General features: G+C 47.4%; 1 protein-coding gene across 1 annotated transcript in view; it reads left to right on the top strand.

The window, feature by feature from the left end:
• The window catches only part of ZSWIM8 (zinc finger SWIM-type containing 8), a 2,802,584-nt gene that overhangs the window by 2,576,677 nt on the left and 206,028 nt on the right, over window positions 1-19,879 (top strand). The gene's annotated exons all lie outside the window — the stretch shown is intronic.

The following is a 19,879-nucleotide window of genomic DNA, read 5'->3' as shown; positions in this document are numbered from 1 at the left end:
ACAAGGCTCCACTGGGGCCAAGACCCGCACCTTTTGTCCAGGTTGAAGCTCTACCAGAGTGGCATTCTGGTCGTACCACCGCTCCATTTCTTCCTGGATGGCTTCCAGATTTGCCTCAGCAAGTTGCCTGAATCGCCTGGTCTGGTTTCTTAAGGGCAGCATGTAACTGTATACATTCTGGGGAGGTTTACTGGGAGATTGCTCCCAGCCTTCCTTTACCAAACTAAGAGGTGCTCTCACTGGGTGACCATACAGAAACTCAATGGGGCTGAACCCTAGAGACTTCTGTGGCACCTCACGGTATGCAAAGAGAAGGCATGGCAAGAGGACGTCCCACTTACGTCTCATGGGTTCTTCCAGACCCATAATCATGCCCTTCAGGGTTCGGTTGAATCTCTCAACCAACCCGTTTCCTTGGGGGTGGTAAGGTGTGGTGAATTTGTAGGATACACCACACTCTTGCCGAAGAGATTTCATGTACTTGGAAATTAAATTGCTGCCCCTGTCAGACACCACCTCTAGAGGGAATCCCACTCTGGAGAAAATTCCCATCTGCGATGGTCGAACCCCGGGGGCCGTCACTGTCCTCAGAGGGATGGCTTCAGGGTACCGGGTGGCATGGTCCACCAAGATCAGGATGAACCTGTTGCCCATGGCTGTCTTGGGGTCCAGTGACCCCACATTGTCAATGCCCACTCGCTGGAATGGGGTACTGACCACGGGGAAGGGTTGGAGAAGAGCTTTTGCTTCCTCCCACTCTTACCACTTGCCTGGCAAGTCTGACATGACCTACAGTGAGCATCTGAGTTCCTATGCTTTTGGGGCCAATAGGAGTGGGTGACAAACCTGTGATAGGTCTTGTCCATCCCCAAATGTCCTGGTAAGGGTACATCATGAGCCAGCCCCAGTAGGTAGGCTCTGAACTTCTGGGGTACCACCAGCGCACGGGCTGACCCAGGCTCAGCAACCTTAGGCTCTGAATACAGGAGGTCATTCTCCCAGTAGACAAAATGTGTTCCAGACTGAACACCATTGGCCTGGTCTGCAGCCTGCTGCCGCATACCCACGAGAGAAGGGTATTATTTCTGCTCCCTGCAGAATTCTTCCCTGGAGGGCCCGCCTCCTTGCTGCCAATGGGTCGGTCAGGCACGTCCCCCAGTTCAGCAATCTGTGCCCCGGTAGGCTCCAGGGCATCCCCCTCAAGGTCTGCTTCTTCTTGGGCCTTGGGAACTTCAGGGGCCAGTTTCCCGTGCCTCCTGCGCCCTCTCCCTAAGGCCGGTTCCTTGGCCTCTCCCTCAGGCTCCAGGACCTCTTGAACACCCCTACTGGCTGCCATTGACCGGGTGGTCATGCACGCCCAGTCAGGTAAACCCACCATCCTCAGGTGAGTTGCCTTCTCCACCTTTTCCCAAGGGGAGCTCTCCAAGTCATTCCCTAGCAAACAGTCTACAGGCATAGACATTCTCACAGCAACCTGCAGAGTACCAGAGACCCCGACCCACTCAAAGGGAACTTGAGCCATTGGACAACGACTCTCTGAGTTGTCAGCATTGACAACACAACAATAGGCATGGGGTACAACCTGCTCTTGGGACACCAGGTGCTGCCGGACTGCAGTCACACTGGCTCCTGTGTCTCTAAGAGCCTCTACCTTCTTCCAATTGACAGTCACTACTTGCCCATATTTTTTAGTGTTAGAGGGTAAGTAACTTGCAGGGACCATCTCACTGTCTCCTAGTGAGACTAGGGTCATCTGGAGGCGGGTCCCACCCACCTTGGGCTTCTATCTCCTCTCCAAAGGCTATAGTAGCCATCTGCCTGGGTGTAGCACCAGTGGATGCTGGTTTCACATATTGGCGACACTTGGAATCATTGGCAAAATGACGCACTTCACCACACTTATAACATTGAGGGGGCCCCTTAGGAACAGGTTTACCTGTCGGGGCCCCGGTCTGCTTCGGGGTTGGGGGAGGCTGAGAACCCTTCTGCTGGTTCCCTAGGGGATTACTTTGGGGGCCTTTTTGGAACCCTTTCTGTTTTCCCTTGTCCCCCACACTCTTCTGCTGGGGACCCTGCCCACCCTTGGCTGAGTCTCCCACTGGACCCTTGTGGACCCTGGTGCGGAGCCAGCGGTCCGCCTTCTCAGCAAGCTTCCTAGGGTTAGTCAGCTTGCTATCTATCAGGTGCTGACGTAGCTCAGGAAAACAATTACTGGACAAGTGCTCCCATGCTATTAAATCAAGGAGACCTTGGAAATCATTCACTTTGCTACCCTTTACCCAACCATCCAGTGCTCTTCAGAAAAAGGTTACACACTCTACATAGGTACCCCCAGGAATCTTAGTACAATCCCTGAACCTCTGTCTATACAATTCAGGAGTTAACCCAAACCTGGTCATTAAGGCATCTTTCATGTGGTGATAGGAATTATGACTGGGACGATTGTTAAGTGAATAAAGATGTTTCATAAACGTTAAGCAATATTTGGCTTAATTGAAAGTGGAAAAAGACATTGATACTTGCTGTTTCATAGTGACAGTTTTCTTCACTTTAACTTTCTCCTATTTGAAAAAAAAGACTATTTTTCAGTTATAAATATGGCACAGTGTCTGCTGGCCGCTGAGAGCAAAAGGCCTGCTGCTTGTAAACACACCACTTTGAAATGGGAGAAAATTAAAAAGAAGAGTTAATCATTTAGGTAACTTCATTTAAATTTTCTACAATTTTAAAGCATTTACAAACATCATTTTGTTCTCACCCTCCAATATTGAGTTGACAGGTATCACCAAGCTTAACCAACACCAACTGATCCCATGAACCAATTTTCTATCAAACGCAAAAAGACCAGCTGCACTACACAAGAGAAATTACATCCAAATCAAAGACAACTTGGCAACTGAAGGCCTTAACAAACTCATTTAATATGGGCACTCTTTGAACTGAAGAGCTATGTAACAAATTATCTGCCATTTTAAAGGAGCATTTCTGCCCAATTAGAGAGCAATTGAGAGATGTAATGATGATATATTTATAAAGCGCTACTATTACCCTGAGGTGTCTAGGCACTACCTTCAGACAGAGAGAGCTAAATGGAAGAGTCAAGTCTCACCCTTAAAAAAAGCCAGGTTTTTAGGCCCTTCTTTTGTAGTGAGTGCCAGAGTTTGGCCGTAGTGAAGGTTTAACTCCTGCCCCCCCCCCCCCCCCCCCCCAGTTGACCCTGCGCACTCTAGGGACAACAAGATTTTCATGCTATGCTGATCTAAGTGATCTTGTCGCAGCATATGGCTTAAGAAAGCTTGACATCTGCTCTGGCCCTAGTTCAAATATTTATAAGCTATACAAGGGAATTTGACCTAGATCTGCTTGGCCACCGGCAACCAGTGCAGTTGAAACCGGGCCTTAGAAGCGGATTCACTCTAGTTGCCGCATTCTGTGCAGTCTGTAGCTTTCGGATACTGCGTTTTAGTATGCTGGTGAGCAGGGCATTGCAGTAATCCAAATTGGATGAGAGGGGTGCAGATACAACTGTTTTTCTTAGATCAATAGAGATGGAGAGGAGTATTTTCCTCAGAATTTTGATGATAAAAGAAACAGGCGGAAGTAGTGTGATTAGTTTGGGCTTCAAATGACAGTTTTGTATCAAAAGTCATGTTAGGTTTTTAGCTTTGCACGATGGTGTTGGCATAGAGCTGAGTTGAGAAGGCCACCAACTATCTGTCCAGATAGTGGAGATATTGCCGAATAGGAAAGCCTCAGTCTTAGAGGAGTTTAGCTTTAGACATTTGTCTACCATCCAGTTTCCTATATGACTTATGCAGTCATGGAATCTGGTGGCTGTTTAACTAGATGGACTATTCACAGAGACAATTATGTGTGTACCGTCAGCGTAAGATACTAATGCAAAACCATAACTTCTGATCAGTTGAGCCAGGGAGATGACATACATATTAAATAGGGTTGGGCTCAGGGAAGATCCCTGAGGGACGCCGCAGGGTAGTGAAAAGGAGGGTGAAACATAGTCTTTCAATGCCACCACTTGAGACGGTTCTGACAGAAAGGAACCCAGCAGGGAGAATGCTTAATCCCTGATCCCAAGAGAGGCTAGACGGTTTATCAGCAGCTCATGGTTAACCATATCAAATGCTGCTGCTAAGTCTAGAAGGATCAGGGCAGCACACCCTCCTCCGTCCATGGTCTGTCTGAGCTCTTCAGTGGCGGTAATGAGAACCAGCTTGGTGCTGTAATCAGAGTGGAATCCAAATTGAGATGGATCCAGAATGGCGTTTTCTTTGACAAAGGAAGATAATTCCATGTTAATGGCTTTTTCTATCACCTTTGAAGGAAAAGGGAATCTTGATATGGGCCTGTAGTTGAGGGTGTCCTTAGCGTCCAAGTTAGGTTTTTTCAATAGTGGCAGTATGGAAGCCTTCTTCAACTCCGTTGGAAAGCACCCTAGTGTGATCATTGAATTGAAGGTGGTATTGATGGGGATAACTATGGTTTTTGGTGTCAGGTGAAAAATTCTGGGAGGACATGGATCAGAGGGTGATATTTGATTGAGATGATCATTTTTAAAGTCCACTCTATAGTCATGGTTGTAAAAGACGAAATAATTGGTGTTATAGATCCTGCTGAGGGTTGTACTGTTGGAGTGTGTGGCAGGTGCTTATCCTGAAGCTTGAGGTGTCATAAACAGACTTGACCTTATGCTGAAACGATTCGGCTAAGGAGTTGCAGAACTGTTGACTGTTATTAGAATCCTATGATACTGGAAGTTTGGACTGGCTTTCAACCGTGGTAAACCAGGCTTTGGACATCCATTGGCCGCTTTGATTTTCTCAGTAAAATAAGAGGCATTTTCCGTCAGGATAAGGTTTTTATATTCTTGGAGGGACATCTTATATTCTGTTTTGGTGTGTCGATTATCATCTAGTCTCCATTTTCTCTATAATATGTGACATAGTTGATTCTAGGCTCTGAGGGTATTGTTGAACCAACGTTCTGAAGGAGATCGCCGATGGTTACTGGGAGGAGCTAATTGCAGCATTGCAGAGCCAAGCCAGGAATGATAATTTGCAGCTGCTAGATCAGGATCAATAAAAGTAACAACAGAGTTTGGAAAAGAAGAGGGTTGATTTGATTAGCATCAAATTTATTCTAGGGGCGACTAGTAAAAGACTTCCCGGGATGTTTGGGAAATACCTTTTGCGGTTGTGAGATATCACAAAGAACTGCATCATGATCAGACAAGGTGAGAGGGAGAGATCTGGTCCATCTTAGATGTTGATTATTAGCGAAAATCCCATCCAGACAGGGCCCAGCAGTGTGTGTTGGACCTCTTACTAATTGACATAGTCCTTCACTGGCCATTTGATGGAGAAGCAATTCAGTGTCATGGTCCGTGATTTTCTCCATATGAAAGTTCAAATATCCTAAAATAGAGAAATTAGAGAGATCCGCCTTACATACAAGAAGATAACCTTGATTGTCAATAAACGAAGACTTGGGGGATGGTGGACGATAAAGTAATATGCCATTAAATGAGTATTGACTCTCTAGTTCAATCATAAAGTCCAAGCCCTTGCAATCTAAATTGTCTGGAAGAGCTTTAAAACAAGATTTAAAGCCCACTTCAAGGATTAGGGCAATTACTCTGCTTTTTTTTCTCCTCTGTCAACTCTGTGAATTTTGAAACCTCCAGGTATAGCTAGGAGTAGGTTCGGGTCAGATGAAGCATCAGTGCACGTTTCTGTGACAAAGGGAAGTTCTATTTGGCATGATTCTAATAGTTCATGAAATAAAATTGCATTCTTTACCAAGGAGCTTGCATTTATGAGCACACTGGGGATTAAAGATCTCGACTCCCCTATAGAAGGAGGGGTGGAAGTGGGAAGTCTAAAAGTGGGCAAAGGAAGGTGCTGAAAAGTGATATCACAATGAGAACAGTGATAAAAACCGTTAACTGGATAGGGACCATAACATGGGCCAGAGCAAGCCTTACCTGGTGGTTTTAGTCTCAGCAGGACTTCCCTAGAGTACTGAAATGTAGGCATTGATGAAAATATATCTGGGTTCAAACCGGCAGTGTGTCTGGTGCTGAGTGCAGTCCAAGCACGAATGGGTGCAGATGGGCTTGCCTTTGGTGCGCCTTCATAAGTAATGAACTTATCCAAGTCCCTGGCTATGGTTGGTGCACAAATCAACCTCACTGCAGACACCACTGAGAGAGGACGCGCCCATGGGAATCTTGAGCCCGTGGCAGGAAATCCTCCCCTGGCAGCAGCAGCTCAGAATGTATCCCTCCCCACACACATATTACCAAGCAGTCCAAATTTAAGCTCTTATGGTCACACTCCAAAAGACCAAGTGGCAGGGACCCAAAGCTTTGGTAACCATAACGTCCCCCTAATGAAGCCAGTGGATGTAAGGGGATGCACAACCACAGCAAATAGGAGGAAAAAGAGGCATGGATTTCTCCCCATGCACCACATTTTTTAATTTACCGGCAGCAGTTTTCCCATATGTGGTGACAATGGCAGGAGTGCCCCCTACAAAACCAAATCAAGTCTTCGGTACAGTTACATAATAGGGGCACCCACTGGCTCAGCACCCACTAAGCTTTCAGTGTTGCAGACTGTAATTAAATCCTAATGGTGCACAGTGTTGGTTGGATAGGACCAGCCAAAAAGATTGAATTTCAAGAAGCCATCCACAGCAAGGAACTTACTGGATTTGGGTAAGGAGGGACTTCTTACTAAGACAGGCATAATTACACTGCCCCTGGACTATTAAGCCCTACGCCTGCCCCCACCTGGTTGCGAGCCTAAGCCAATTGGTGGTTTTGTATGTAATATTAGATATGCAGCCATTTCTGGACTCACTGAAATCGACTCACTGGGAAATACAGAGTCACACGTAAAACAAGCCTCACAAAACGACCCGTGGCTGCATCTGAATGTCTTGCCCCAAGTTTTCCCATCTTTATTTCTCACGATGCTGGCCCTTCTATTAAGATCTTAATCTGGAACATCTCAGGACCACGCCCCAAATATATAACTTCCCAAGTGGCAGCAATTCATAAAAAGCTATGATATCTTGATGTTGCAGGAAACTTGAGGCCCTAATCCCATTGCATTTGATGGGTTCTTATGTTTTAGCATACCAGCCGCTCCATTCCCTCTGGCTGTGCCACAGGGGGTCTAACCATTTGGATAAACCTGTGGCACTGTGGACAACACCAAGTACAGCGAACCTGCGCTGTGGTTAGGAAAGATGGTGACCGTTGAGTAAGGGGTGCCGGCCTTGCTGAAGATATCTCAGAAGTGGGGTGTGACACCAGCGAGGGACCGCTGGACCACCCAGCTGTGGCAGCCCTTCTGCTTCCATCTGTCCTTTGTTGTTGGAGGAGGCGGTGGAGACATTTGGTCTGAGGTCGGCAGGACATCTCTGAAGGGCGGCCGGCAGATGAGAAGCGCAGGGCCTGACCGGGAGCAATATTCGTTGAGGACCAGGCGCCTGCTGAGTCCTGTCTGCAAGTGGACCCTGCTTCCTCCTGGTCTGGGGAAGGGCGGCGGTAACGCTGGTTGACCACGCCTGCCCCCTCCCCCTTATCTTCAGATGTGAAGGCCCCGGGAGGCGGATGGACCGACACGGGCTGCTCGGTGGTCCTTGATCTGAGGCTGGGGCTTCCCGGACGCCCCATCCACAAGGGGTAGAGGAGTCCTGTTATGTGCTGGCACCTGGTGGAGCCTGCTGCCTCCTGGTCCAGTGTGGGGCGGCTGTAACGTAATTCGGCTCACGATCAGCAGGACTGCGTACCCGTGTAGGCCTGGAGAGGCGGAGCGGGTGACACCGAAGACGCGTGGCCCAGGGTTGGAGCCTGAAAACCGCGAGTGTCAAAAGTCATTCAAAACCAAAGGATCCTAGAGGCCTTAAGCTCCTCAGTGACTGGAGCTCGACCCAGGAGTGCACCCTCCCCCTCATCTACTACAGACCCGGCGGGACATGGATAGTATCAGGGGAGCTTCGCCCTAGGGGGAATCGACGAGTTATCCATGACCCCGGACTGAGCCAAGGTACCAACCACTGAGTGGATGGGCAATCTGAGCTTGAGAGATCATGAGGCAGAGTGATGATTGCAGCAACATGCCAGGGTCCCTTTCTCCCCTGAAGTGCTAGATTTGAGGTCTGTGATGTCTGTCTGGCACCCTCTGGACTGGAGCTGCTTCTCTCACGCCTTCCCACTCCCCAGGCATATGGAGGTCAAACGTGCGTGAACGGTGATCTGACAAGGCGGCCGCTGCGCAGTTAGGTGTCCAAGCCCTTTCTTAGCTCTCTGGACCCAGAGACCGGGTCAGCCACCTCTGTGGAGGTTCTGCCAAAGGGGTGCCTACATATGCGGGTGGCCCCAAGGATCCAGGAACCCAGATACAACAAGCCTGCAGCCTAGAGGGAGGAACAGACTGGCCTTCCGCAATCCCACCACTCGGTGTATGCAGCCGCGGCACGGTCACTGGACTCTAGACGGAGGGTGAATATCCCAGTCTCTGAGGCAGTGATCCCTGAATCTGGCTGAGCGACACCTCCTGTAAGCTTCGGTGGCCATGGAGAAGTGTTGGGATGCTCAAAAGGCCCTCCGGAGAGGTGTCCCTTTTTGGGCCAAGAGGAAACCGATTTGAGGTTCAGAGTCCACCTTGCTCTAGACGTGGTAGCATCACTACTTGAGCCGGGTAGGCAAAATCATGAACTGACATGGGAACGAGACATTCTTGCTAGTCAAACACGACCTCTGAGTAAGAACCAAAAGTCTCAACCGCCCTATTGAGACGTCCCCAGGGTACAGGCGTGGTCCCTCTAAGTCCCACCTTGATGAAGCCTCTTATAGAGGCCCCCCTGGGGGCACTGTATTAAAACAAGATGCAAGGCTGTGTATACCACAATGGAATCTTCGGGATCAGGAGGCTTGGGTACTGATACACGCTGCAAATTCACACCGCCCCCCCTTCAACATCATGCAGCCATGGGGAAAGACAGAGGGGCACCAAAATCATGATCTTCCCGACCTATACAAAGGAAGTGCTAACACAAAGATCATACCTCAATGTAAAACATAAGCTATGAACCCTCAACCTGCCCTACAGCCTCTTTCCGGCTCATCTCAAGGTGATATTTCAAAACAAGACTAATTTCTTCGATACTCCAGAGGCGGCATGGTCCTGGGTAACTGAGGAGTGCCCGCTCCGCCCTAGAGTGGGCGCCTCTCCTCCTGGCCCTCAGACAACCTCGTGAGCTGGCAAAGTTGCGGCCTCCTGCATGTGGGCCACTTAGTCCTGAAAAGGGCTCAACACTCAAAAAACGGCAACCGCCTCACCTGCTGGCTCCTCAGCGGGATGAGGAGATCAACTGTATGCCAGGACCCACCAAGAATTCGGGAGAGCCTTGACAAGTTGGAAGGGGCAACCACAGAGAGCTCTCCAGACTCTTCAAAGCCACGATCTGATGATACTGACCTCTCACAAAGCCCCCAAATCTAATTTCAAAGCACTACCGTCAACTTGTCGGAACTGGAGGACTGAAAATCCTGAAGTATAGAGAGGTCCAACACATTGTCCCTGCACTAAGCTTCATAAGCTAGTTATTTTACATTTTAAGGGTTAGTTTATCAGGCGACAGATGCTTCAATGGGGGACGTCTAGGGGGGTTGGGAGGTAGGGTAGGGGTTATCCCTGCTCTTGTTAGTATTGTTTTGTTTATCTGCAACACTGTGAATAATGTACATGACGTTTTCCCAGGCGTTCCGTATAGTATGACTGTATGCATCCAGCTGCTCCAAAGGTCTAGTCACTCAGAGCCATTAGGTTACTCAGAACCTTTGCCCCAAGTGTTGCCACCTAGCCATAATGACATGGCTTTACAGTGAGGGTGAACCCCCCCAGAGTCCGTTTGTGAAATGTCAGTGGGCACCTATATAAAGTCAAAAGGGCACCGATCTTAAAATATGCACAAAGGGTTACCCTGGATGTCCTTTTGTTACAAGAAACACACCTGATGGGGAATTGTTGTACCTTTTTAGCACGTCAGGGATTTGAAAGGGTCTGGCTCACAAGATTTTCTAGGGGGGCTCGAGGAACAACGATCCTTCTGCGACGCTCTCTCCCCTTCACACCAGTCCAAACACCCAATGACCCTCAATGCCACTTTGTGACCCTTACAGGTACCCTAGGGGAAGCTACTGTTAATCTGATGTCGCTCTATATCCCTCTGGCGAATCTGGAACGCACCCTCAGAGCCACTGTAGATGTAATATCCTCCCTCCCCCAGGGTCTGACAGTGATTGGTAGGACTTTAATACAGTCCTGGAACCTGCTAGGAATGCCATGGGGACACCATCTTCCCAAAGAAAGCTGGGCGCTGAAGGAAGTGACCCAAAAAGGGTCACCCGGGTCACTCACGACCACCTTCTCTGCCTTCCTACAAATGAAGAGTCGGAAGACAGTAGAGAATGCAAACCAGTTTATTTATTGATCACACTGCAGCGGAGCCCAGTCTGACCAACCTCCTGGGATGGCTGTTGAGGGATTGGACCCCGTAAGCATACAATTGCATTATGTACGTTGCAGAGTCTACAAAGGCCCGCCTACTATGGAAAAATACTAGAAGGTGTCGTAATACAATGAAGGTTCAGAACATAAGTTGCATTTCTGCAGCTGGGCATAGGCTAGCTACTGCCCAGGGTCGTCTAGACTATCCTCCCCACCAGGCTGGTGGGAGAACTTTACCTAATGAGAAAGGCATGTACTAATGAGAACGCTTGCAGTTACAGAAAGGGGAAAAAACTCAACCTTGGGAAATTAAATTTACCAGAGATGGTTTTCTCAAAAACAACCAAGCAGCAGTTTTGATAATAATATAAAATGGCCTCCTGATTTCAAGATGGTTGCGCGAATGCTAAGTTATACATGAAAGAGAGCCCTTCAATATTAACATACCCTCCTGTTAGCATGAGCTAAGCATCTACAGTCAGGAACCAAAGCTAAATATAAATGAATAATAGAATAAATAGCCTTTTATGCACGTCATGTCATCAACAGTAGGAACGTGCTCTATGAGAATAGAAGATTCTTCGAAGATACCTTCATCTATAATCATCATGTCATCTATTTCTTTCTGAAACATTATTGCAGCATTGGTATCATGAATCGATATCTTCCCTTTTTTAGTCAATACAAGATACAACATGTGCAGCACATTGGAAGACATTGGATAAGAACACAACAAAGTATTAATATGGAAACAAGATATAGTGCCTTTTCTACTAACCAACCCCATGTTCCAAAGAGGTACCGACTCCAATTACCTGGTTCCATGCCTTTAATGTTCTCAATAATGTGCAATTTATGTTCAGTAATATTTTTCTCCATATTTGTTATTCCAACTACACACTGATCGCCAATACCTGTGCATGCACCACCATTTATTTGCTAAGATAAAATCAACTGCATATCTAGTTTGTTCAGAATAAATTCTCATACTCTCTAATTGAATGGTGATGTCACATAAGTAAGTAAGTAACTTTATTAACTGTGCAATTACTTAAAATCTTTACAGTATAAAACACATAAACAATACCCCCACCCAAAGTACCCTTCCCCCAGTAAACACCCAATGTTCAGCTTTAAAATTGCACTGTGGCTGCGCAGGCTCTATTTACTACTTTGTGTCCGTTAAAACTTCAATTAAAAGATTTTTTTTTTTTTATTAAAATGATGAGTTAGCACCGTTTTGCATCTTTGCACCTCCAAGGATCAAATAGTTGTATAAGAGTCCGACAGGGTTGTTCTCTCCATAATGCTAATTGTCAATACGATAAATTCTTAACGAGCCCCCTGTCCGGCCCCGTGTTGGATTTCTGATTACAGTGGCTTTGCAAGAAATCCCTAAATTAGGTGACAACTAACAGGGTTAGGGCACCAGATAATTTTCATTGCAGAATGACAGGACCCCTAAGTTTTGTGGCCTTTTGATGGAAATCAAGTGCAATTCTAACTTGATGGATAAACTTGCCCACCCTGGCAAGTAAACAAGTTGTGGTTTCTGAGAAGCACCAGTCTGAGGCCTCTCTGCAAGTTCTGAAGCCCAAGTTCCTCAGGGCCGGACGCAGCAGATAATGAAGATCGCTGGCCAGCTTTGAACAGCAGCATAAAAGGTGTAGCCAAGATTCTCTGTGGTAGTTGCATAACCGGCAGGAGATGGTACTGTCAGTTCGTGCCCATTTTGGGTTAAAATCCAAAATCTTAAGGGCCAGGAGGTGCAAATACAGAATTTTCTTTCTTGCTTGAGTTGAAAGGGAATCTTGCAAATATGGTTGAAGTTTGCCAGGAGTATATGACTTGTCCAGGGCCAATGTGAGAGGGTTTACCGGAGTGATGAGCGATCCAGTTCAAACGAGATGTTCTGGACTTGGCGCTTTACAGCTTGGGCCCAGGCAGAATAAGGAATTTCCTGAAGGGGCATGCTCTTTCCTGATGTCACGTAATGCTGCCACTGTGGTGTTGGACAATAGCTGCAATTTACCACCAAAATATTCCCGGGCCCTTTTAGTCCTACTCAAGGCCATTCCCCCCAATGTGAACATAGCCGGCCGGATATAACCAAAGGTAATACTATTATAACTATGTATCTCAATATCTGTAACTCTTTCACAAATTTCCTTTGTGAGTGTTCCCTTCACCCATTTTATCTGTCTATCAGCATATTTACAAGGGACTCCCAGGGGCAACACCATCTCAAGAGCTTCATCATTAGTGCCGTTATGAATATTTGAATATGTTCTAATAGTTAAAAAGAAGAACCCGTGCTGGGCATAAATCGGTCTGTCATAATCCACAGCTGAATAGCGGGAATTATCTGTAATGTTACTAGAACCTCTTGAATCTTACAAAGGGAATGTCTCTTTGGATATGACCACCACATAGCAAATGATATACAGTATAGCATCAGTACAATTTATAATGGGACAACAAGCAGGGTAATAATCAGCCTTTCAAGGAACTGCCGCTTCTTTATAATGTCAACTCACCAACATAATATTTTGCTCCTCTAAATAGAAGTTATCACAATACAATTTTTTGTCGCAGCCGGGTAACCTATTCCTGTGGGCTTACGATGATACAAGCATGGACCTGGGTAGCCAAACCCAAACTCCCCTTAAACCTCAACGAAATTTGTGTGTTTAGAATACTTGGAATTTACCAAAGACAAAGGATAAGTAGTCCATAGGCTAGTCACAGATTCAGTGGGATAACAAGCAACACCATTACTGAAAAATATCTTATGAGTGTCCAAGAAAACATAATTAGAAAACATTCTCTTCCGTCATGGCGTGAAAAGGTGTTCATTGTCAGAGGTGGGCAAATTATATGCATACTTTTGCGCCCAGACAATTCCACAAAAAATAATCATCAGCAGAATTGAAAAAAGGAGGAATATTACTTTCCGTTGTTTGAGCCATGATAATCAGGGCAAAACAAAAAGACCCAATGGCTGTTCCTCATCAATCAGTAGCCTGCCAAAAAGATGCATGATAACAGAACAAAAAGATATAATTAATAAAACCTCAATGAAACAAAAGAAAACAATCTTCTTTTCAGCATCCGTTTTTCTTCTCATTTGAGCCTCGCTGGCAGGCTCCTATCGTTCATCTACGGTGGTGCTATTGAGCACTTCTCGTTGGAGCTGCTCTATCGCAGCCTTCATAAGTCAAATCCACTTCTTCTCTCAGGATAATGTACCTTCCCTCCTGGGATAAACACCCCACACTTATCCTGTCCATTGTCTCGGACAATGCACCAATCTCCTTGTCCCAACTCTATTGCCCCTACTCTTCATCCATGCAGTCCATCCCTACTTATTTATTTATAGTTTTATCGAGCGCGAACCAGACCTGTGAGGGTATCAGAGCGCTTTACAGGATTAAGGGTGGAATACAAAGCGCTACGAAGGGAGGGACCAATTGGGTAAAATAGGGGATACATTATTCAAGAAAAAGAACGCTGTCTAAGGTCCCGCCTACATGTGGGATAAAAATTAAAACAGGTAGATACAATATAAAAGAAGGCACTCAGTTTCAGCTCTTGGGTGGGATGCACAGGAGTGCAGGAATAGGTATCCTCCGTAGAAGCCATGGATAATGCTGAGGTGGAGGGTGTCGTTGAGGTGATTGTAATGTAATCATTAGACAAGGTATTTGCCCATTAAAAAGGTTTTGGTCTGCTTTTTAAAGTGTGCCAAGGACGGAAGTCTTCTGATGGTGGGTGGGAGAGAGTTCCAAATTCTTGGAGCGGCCCCAGAAAAGGCCCGATTGTAGGTTTTTTTCTTCCGGAAGCGTGCTGGTTGCTGCAACAGGTCTTTGGCAGATCTGGAGTTTCTGGCTCCTCCGGCTATCACATTTTGGGCAAGAAATGCAGGGGAATTGGAGTAAAGAGCTTTGTGAGTAATGCAGGCCAGTTTAAGTTGGATTCTGGTCTCTAGGGGAAGCAAGTTCAGAACTTTGAGGTGGGGGGAGAGATATGGTCGAATTTCTTTGAGCCAGTTAGGAGTGTTACGGCGGTGTTGAGGCAGGCTTTTAATGGGGCCAGAGAGTTATTGGGTAGCCCTGCATGAATAGAGCATCCATATTCCTGTCTGGAAATGACTAGTGCCTGGATTACCTTTTTAAGGTCAGAAACATCGAGGAAGGGTTTTATGTTTCTTAGGTAACTCAGGTGGAATCTGGCCGTTTTGGCCATTGAGTTTATATGGCCATTCGTGTTCAGGCTGCCGTCAAGGGTTATTCCTAGGGATTTCACCGAGTCAACTATGGTAGGAGGGCAGTTTAGTGCTGTGATGGTCTTGATCCATTCCTGGATGTCTGGATTGGTTTTGGTTGGGGAGAGTAGAAGAAATTCAGTTTTATTTGCATTTAGTTTAAGCTGGTTGGCGGTGAGCCAATGGACTGTCAGCTTCAGGGCCTCGTTCAGGGAGAAAATGTCCTCAAGGGAAGATATTTTTATGTAGATCTGTGTATCGTTGGCGTACATAAGGTAGGAGATATTGGCGGCAGTTACCACCTCAGTGAGTGGTTCAAGGTAAAGATTGAAGAGGGTAGGGGAGAGGGTTGATCCTTGGGGGACTCCAACCGTAAACGGAGAGGGGGCGGATAGATTACCGTTGATGAGGACTCTTTGAGCGATTTTTGGCGAAGGATCTAAATCATTAAAGGCCTGTTCCATCCAACCCCATCCTCAGCGGAAGCAGGGTACAGCAAAGATTTTTTTAGGATAGGGACAACTTGGCCATTCTTGAGCGAATCAGGAATTGAGCCCTGTAGGAGGGAGGCATTGATTATTGAGGTCCAGTAAGGGATGATAGCCTGAGAGGCGGCAGCTAGGCAGTCAGTTGGGATAGGATCATTGAAGTGATTGTTCGGGTTTAAGGAGGCAAGAATTCTCGAGACAGAATGTTCGTCATAATTTTAAAGTTAGACCAGTGCGCTAGGTTTTTGGGTGAGGTTTGGGAAGACAGCGCAGAGAGAATAGGTAGAGCAGGCAGATTTTGATTTTAGTGGTGAGTTACGGATTTAAGTTAATTTCCCAGGGCAGAGAGTTTGTCGCAGAAGAAGGATGAAAATTCCTCGCTTGATATTAGGGTTTTAGGTGTTTATTTGGAGGTTTTCGCTAGTTTGTTGCATTAGTGTTTGACCAAATCAAACAGCTTACAAGGTCGATTTTTGGCATTCTCAAGTTCAGATCTGAAAAATTATTTTTTAGACTTGAGGATTTTCTTATTGTAGGCATTTCTGGCATGGCGGAGAAGTTTTAAATGGGTTGCTGATGGGTGTTGTTTCCAGTTTCGTTCAGTCTGTCAAAGGGATCTCCTCTCTTAGTTGAGGGGTCCGCTGAACCTGGGTTCTTTTTAATTTTAGTGGTGCTAGGTCATCGAGAATGTCGGATATGGTTGAGGAATAGTGATCCGCTAGGTTGTCGACCAAGGTGCACTGGGGAGGGGTGCTGCCTGTTTCTCATGATCAAGGTTCTTGGTGTCTCTAACCCATCGCTTGGGAATCACGGGTTGAGCTGTCCATGTCTTGTAGATACTGGGCAGGAGGAAGGCGATGGCGTGGTGGTCAGACAAATCACAAGGGTCAATAGAGATAAGTTTGACAGCTGATTCCTTAGCAATGATCCAGTCTAGGGTGGCGCCTTTCGAGTGAGAAGGCTTGGTTAAGGGCTTGATAGGCCAAGAAGACTCTGATGGCATTGACCTATTGACCTGTGGGTCCTTAGGATAGTTTCCATGCAGGTTGAAGTCACCATGGAAAATGTCATTAGAATTTGGAGAAACCTTGGCTGTGATGATTTCAATGCAGAGATCCGTAAAGGTGTCATTCTTGCCTGAGGGGTGGTAAAAGATGTGAAGTTTGCTCAGTTGGCAAGTGTTGTTGGAAATGGAGAGTGCGAGGTATCCACCGGCATTTTCGTAACAAGGAGTTTAGAGCGGTAGATACAGGCAATGCCCCCCCTTTTTTCTTTGAGTGCCTGTCCATCCTTACGATGTTGTAATTGGGTGAGACTAAGAAGTATAGGTAGGGCGATGAGGATTCCTTGAGCCAAGATTCAGTCAAGAGTGCTAAGTCCGATTTATGTCTCAGGATGAGGTCGGTGACATCAGATGCATGCTTTACAGCTGACCGGCAGTTTATTAGGAGGCGAGCTAGGAAGGAGTAGGAGTGAGTGTCAAGGGTAGTAGCAGAGATGGGAACTCTAGCTAGGTTGCTATTGACCACCCCTCTGCCGCGGAGGGTAGCAGAACTGTTAGGGTTGGTTGCAACTGTGCAGATAGGGTGTTCTTCCCTCATGTCTGAGGGGCATGGGGTTGTCAAGGCCGAGTCATAGCTACTGAGGAGGTCAACCACTTCTTCCTCCATGAGGTCTCACGAGTTAGGCGTGTCAGGGGTTGGTTTATAGGTATGGAGGAGAGCAAGAATTTCCTCCTCCGAGAGGTGGCAGGGTTGCTTGCGGGGGTGCAAGTGTCTCAGGGATAGTGGTAGTGGGTGAAGGTGGAGCTTAGTGAAGGGGATGTGGGCTGCGTTCTGCCAGAGATTCGAGAAGGAGATTTCGGTGATGTGAAGTAGGTGCTTTAGGTCCAGGATGGACTTGTGGATGCTCAGTGTTAATTTGGTGGCTCTGCGGTGGAGCTTATCAATATCTCTAAGAGAGGTAGGTTCTGGCAGGCAGGGGGCCAGTTTCCTGGGAGCAGTACTGATAGAATGAGCTGGTAGCATATAGGTGGGTTCAGGCGGGCTGAGGGCTGGTTGCAGGGGAGCGATTTGGATGGAGTGTGGGGGGCTAGGTTGATCAGCATCCCTAGGAGAGGGAAGAATTTGCGGGCAGGGGGCCGAAAGGGTGGGAATGATTCTGTTGGACTGAGTTGGCAGCCTAGTGGTGGGGCTAAAACGACCAGTGTTCTGGGCCCTATTAGACGTTCCAATACAAATGTTGTGGGCCCTAGTAGGAGTTTCAGTAGCCCGGAGTGCGGGAAGATTACGCGGACAGGAGGTTAAGGGTTTGGGGACGCTTCTGATGGTTGGTGCTGGATGCGTGATATCGGGGTTAGGTTGGCTCGAGATGTGGGTCCTAGGGGGAGTTTCGGAAGCCGACGTAGCGGGAAGCGCTTGAAGTACTAAGTTCAGTGGTATGGGTGCGCAGTGGTTGGCATGCATTGGTGATAAGGTGACAGGGCAAGGTCGCCCAACGACGTGGTCATTGGCATGTGTGGTTGGTGAGAGGCTAGGTACACTTGGCGGATTGAGAAAGGGGTGGAGCAGAGGGAGCGTGGACTGGAAGGGGTTGTGACATATTTTTTAAGGAGGGTGAAGAGATCCGCAATTTTATGAGGTCTTTGGGTGGCCCTTGAATCAGGATAATGCCGCTGTTGTATAGGGTGATGGTGAGGTCAGCACGCAGGTTTGTAGATGGCATGATTGGGAGTTTTTTTCCGTGAAGGATGTTCCTGGCTTCCTGTACTTTGAGGAGGCTCGAGAAGGCATTGTGCCAGAGAGACGTTTTCCTGGAGTGGAAGATGAGGTCGTTAATGACAGTGCCCTTGTTCACACAGAGACGAAGGTCAGATATCAGGGTCTCAGGATGGCTTTTCAGGATGGAGTGTTTGAGGGATTTCGAGGTGGATTTGGTGCGATTAGGAGGATAAATAACAGTGTAGTAGTTGTCGCCGTGTGGAGGTAAAGCGGGGCTCTGCCATGCTGGGGAGAGTGATGAGACTACCACCCCAGCGGTCGGTATGCGGGGTCAGATGTATCAGCAGGGCTGCCCTACTGTCTAGGTTCACTTAGGGAAAGTGCTACTGCGCCAAGATGGCCCATCTTAAACGAACAGCGAAAGAGGGAATGCAAGGGCGGTTAATCATATGCCCATGACAAGGTGGGGGTTTACCAGGTCTCTTTCTGTAGAATAAGTTGAGAGGGCTGTTGAATTTATGTCCATGCCAAGATGGCCGCTGTAGAAGTCCTCTTTCTGTTATTATGGGGCGCTTCTGGCTCAGTCCTCTTTCTATTGTTGTGAAAGCATATATCAGTCCTCTTTCACTTACTATGAGTAGGGCATGTAAGGACAGCTTCTATTGTGTAATGCAGGGCCTTCAAAATGGATGAGGCAGCACATAAAAAGTCAAAATGGCCATTTAACTCAGCTTCAATCTTAAGGTGCATACAAAATAAGCATCTTTTAACTGCATATAGAGACCACCATTATAGTATTATAGAAAAATATATAATATAATTATAGTGAAATAAATCATAGGACTCTCTCATTGGCACCCTCGAGGAGACCCACAGCCGATCCGTGCATGACCAGGCTTAATTACTACGGACGGCGTGCAGTCAGGTGAGCTGAGCAAAATTTGTTTAGGTTTCTTGAGATGTCGAATCAGGCCTCATAGGTAAGAGAGATTTGAAAAGCAAGCATGCAGCACGCATAGCAGGGAGAGGCTTCCTTTCTCTTCCCATTACAAAGCTTATGCTGAGTGCACTGTGCCTGACCCGTGTGATCAGGGCTGTGTCAATTTCCTGAAAATCTACATCCACGTTGGCAGGAAAACATCAGACATTCAGGGCCTGAAAAGGGATTTGATACCCCAGGCTTAATTATGATCAGCTGGGATGCCCAGAAGCAACATAACAATAGTAGAGCCAGTGCCGCGCCGTGAGCCTCTTTAAACTTTCCGAGTCTGGCAGTGAGAGGTGTGCGTGGGCGAATTAAGTGCTGTGCATCTGGAGCGCTCGATCCGCTTCAGCTTCCTTCCTCTCCCCCATTGTCTCGCGCACCACTCATCAGCTGTTATGGCGGGGGCGAAGGAACGCAGGTGAACCTCCCACTGTGAGTGGCACCGGGATCACTCCTTCTTGGCACTGTGGTGAGTAATCCCTGCTCGATGGGGGCGGGGGGAGAGCACGCAGATGAGACCACCACTGTGAGCCAAACCGGGAACTCTCTACCCCCTCCGAGGCCCGGTGCTACGGCAAGAGGTGAGCAATCCTCAGTCGATGCGGTAGGGGCGAGAAACACGTAGGAAAATCAAACCCCCAGTGCAGGGCAGAACAGCCCGAGGGCCCTTCTTCTTCTGGGCCAGCTCACCTTCAAAAGGCACACAGGATCCTCGTAGCGTTCCGGAGCCATGATGTGACCGGGGGTAAGTCCTCTTGGTATGTTGAGGTGGTAGGTTCTAGCTGGGACTGAAACCACAAGTTGTAGCACTGAGGATGTTCGAGTGGTGGAGGTGCTCCGCGAAGCAGTCCTCTGGGCAAAATAGAGATTTTTACTCCTTA

The sequence above is a fragment of the Lissotriton vulgaris genome, chromosome 5 (assembly GCF_964263255.1).
Source record: "Lissotriton vulgaris chromosome 5, aLisVul1.2, whole genome shotgun sequence".
NCBI classification, from domain to species: domain Eukaryota; kingdom Metazoa; phylum Chordata; class Amphibia; order Caudata; family Salamandridae; genus Lissotriton; species Lissotriton vulgaris.
The sequence above is the reverse complement of the archived record's forward strand: the minus strand, read 5'-3'. Positions and strand labels throughout refer to the sequence as shown.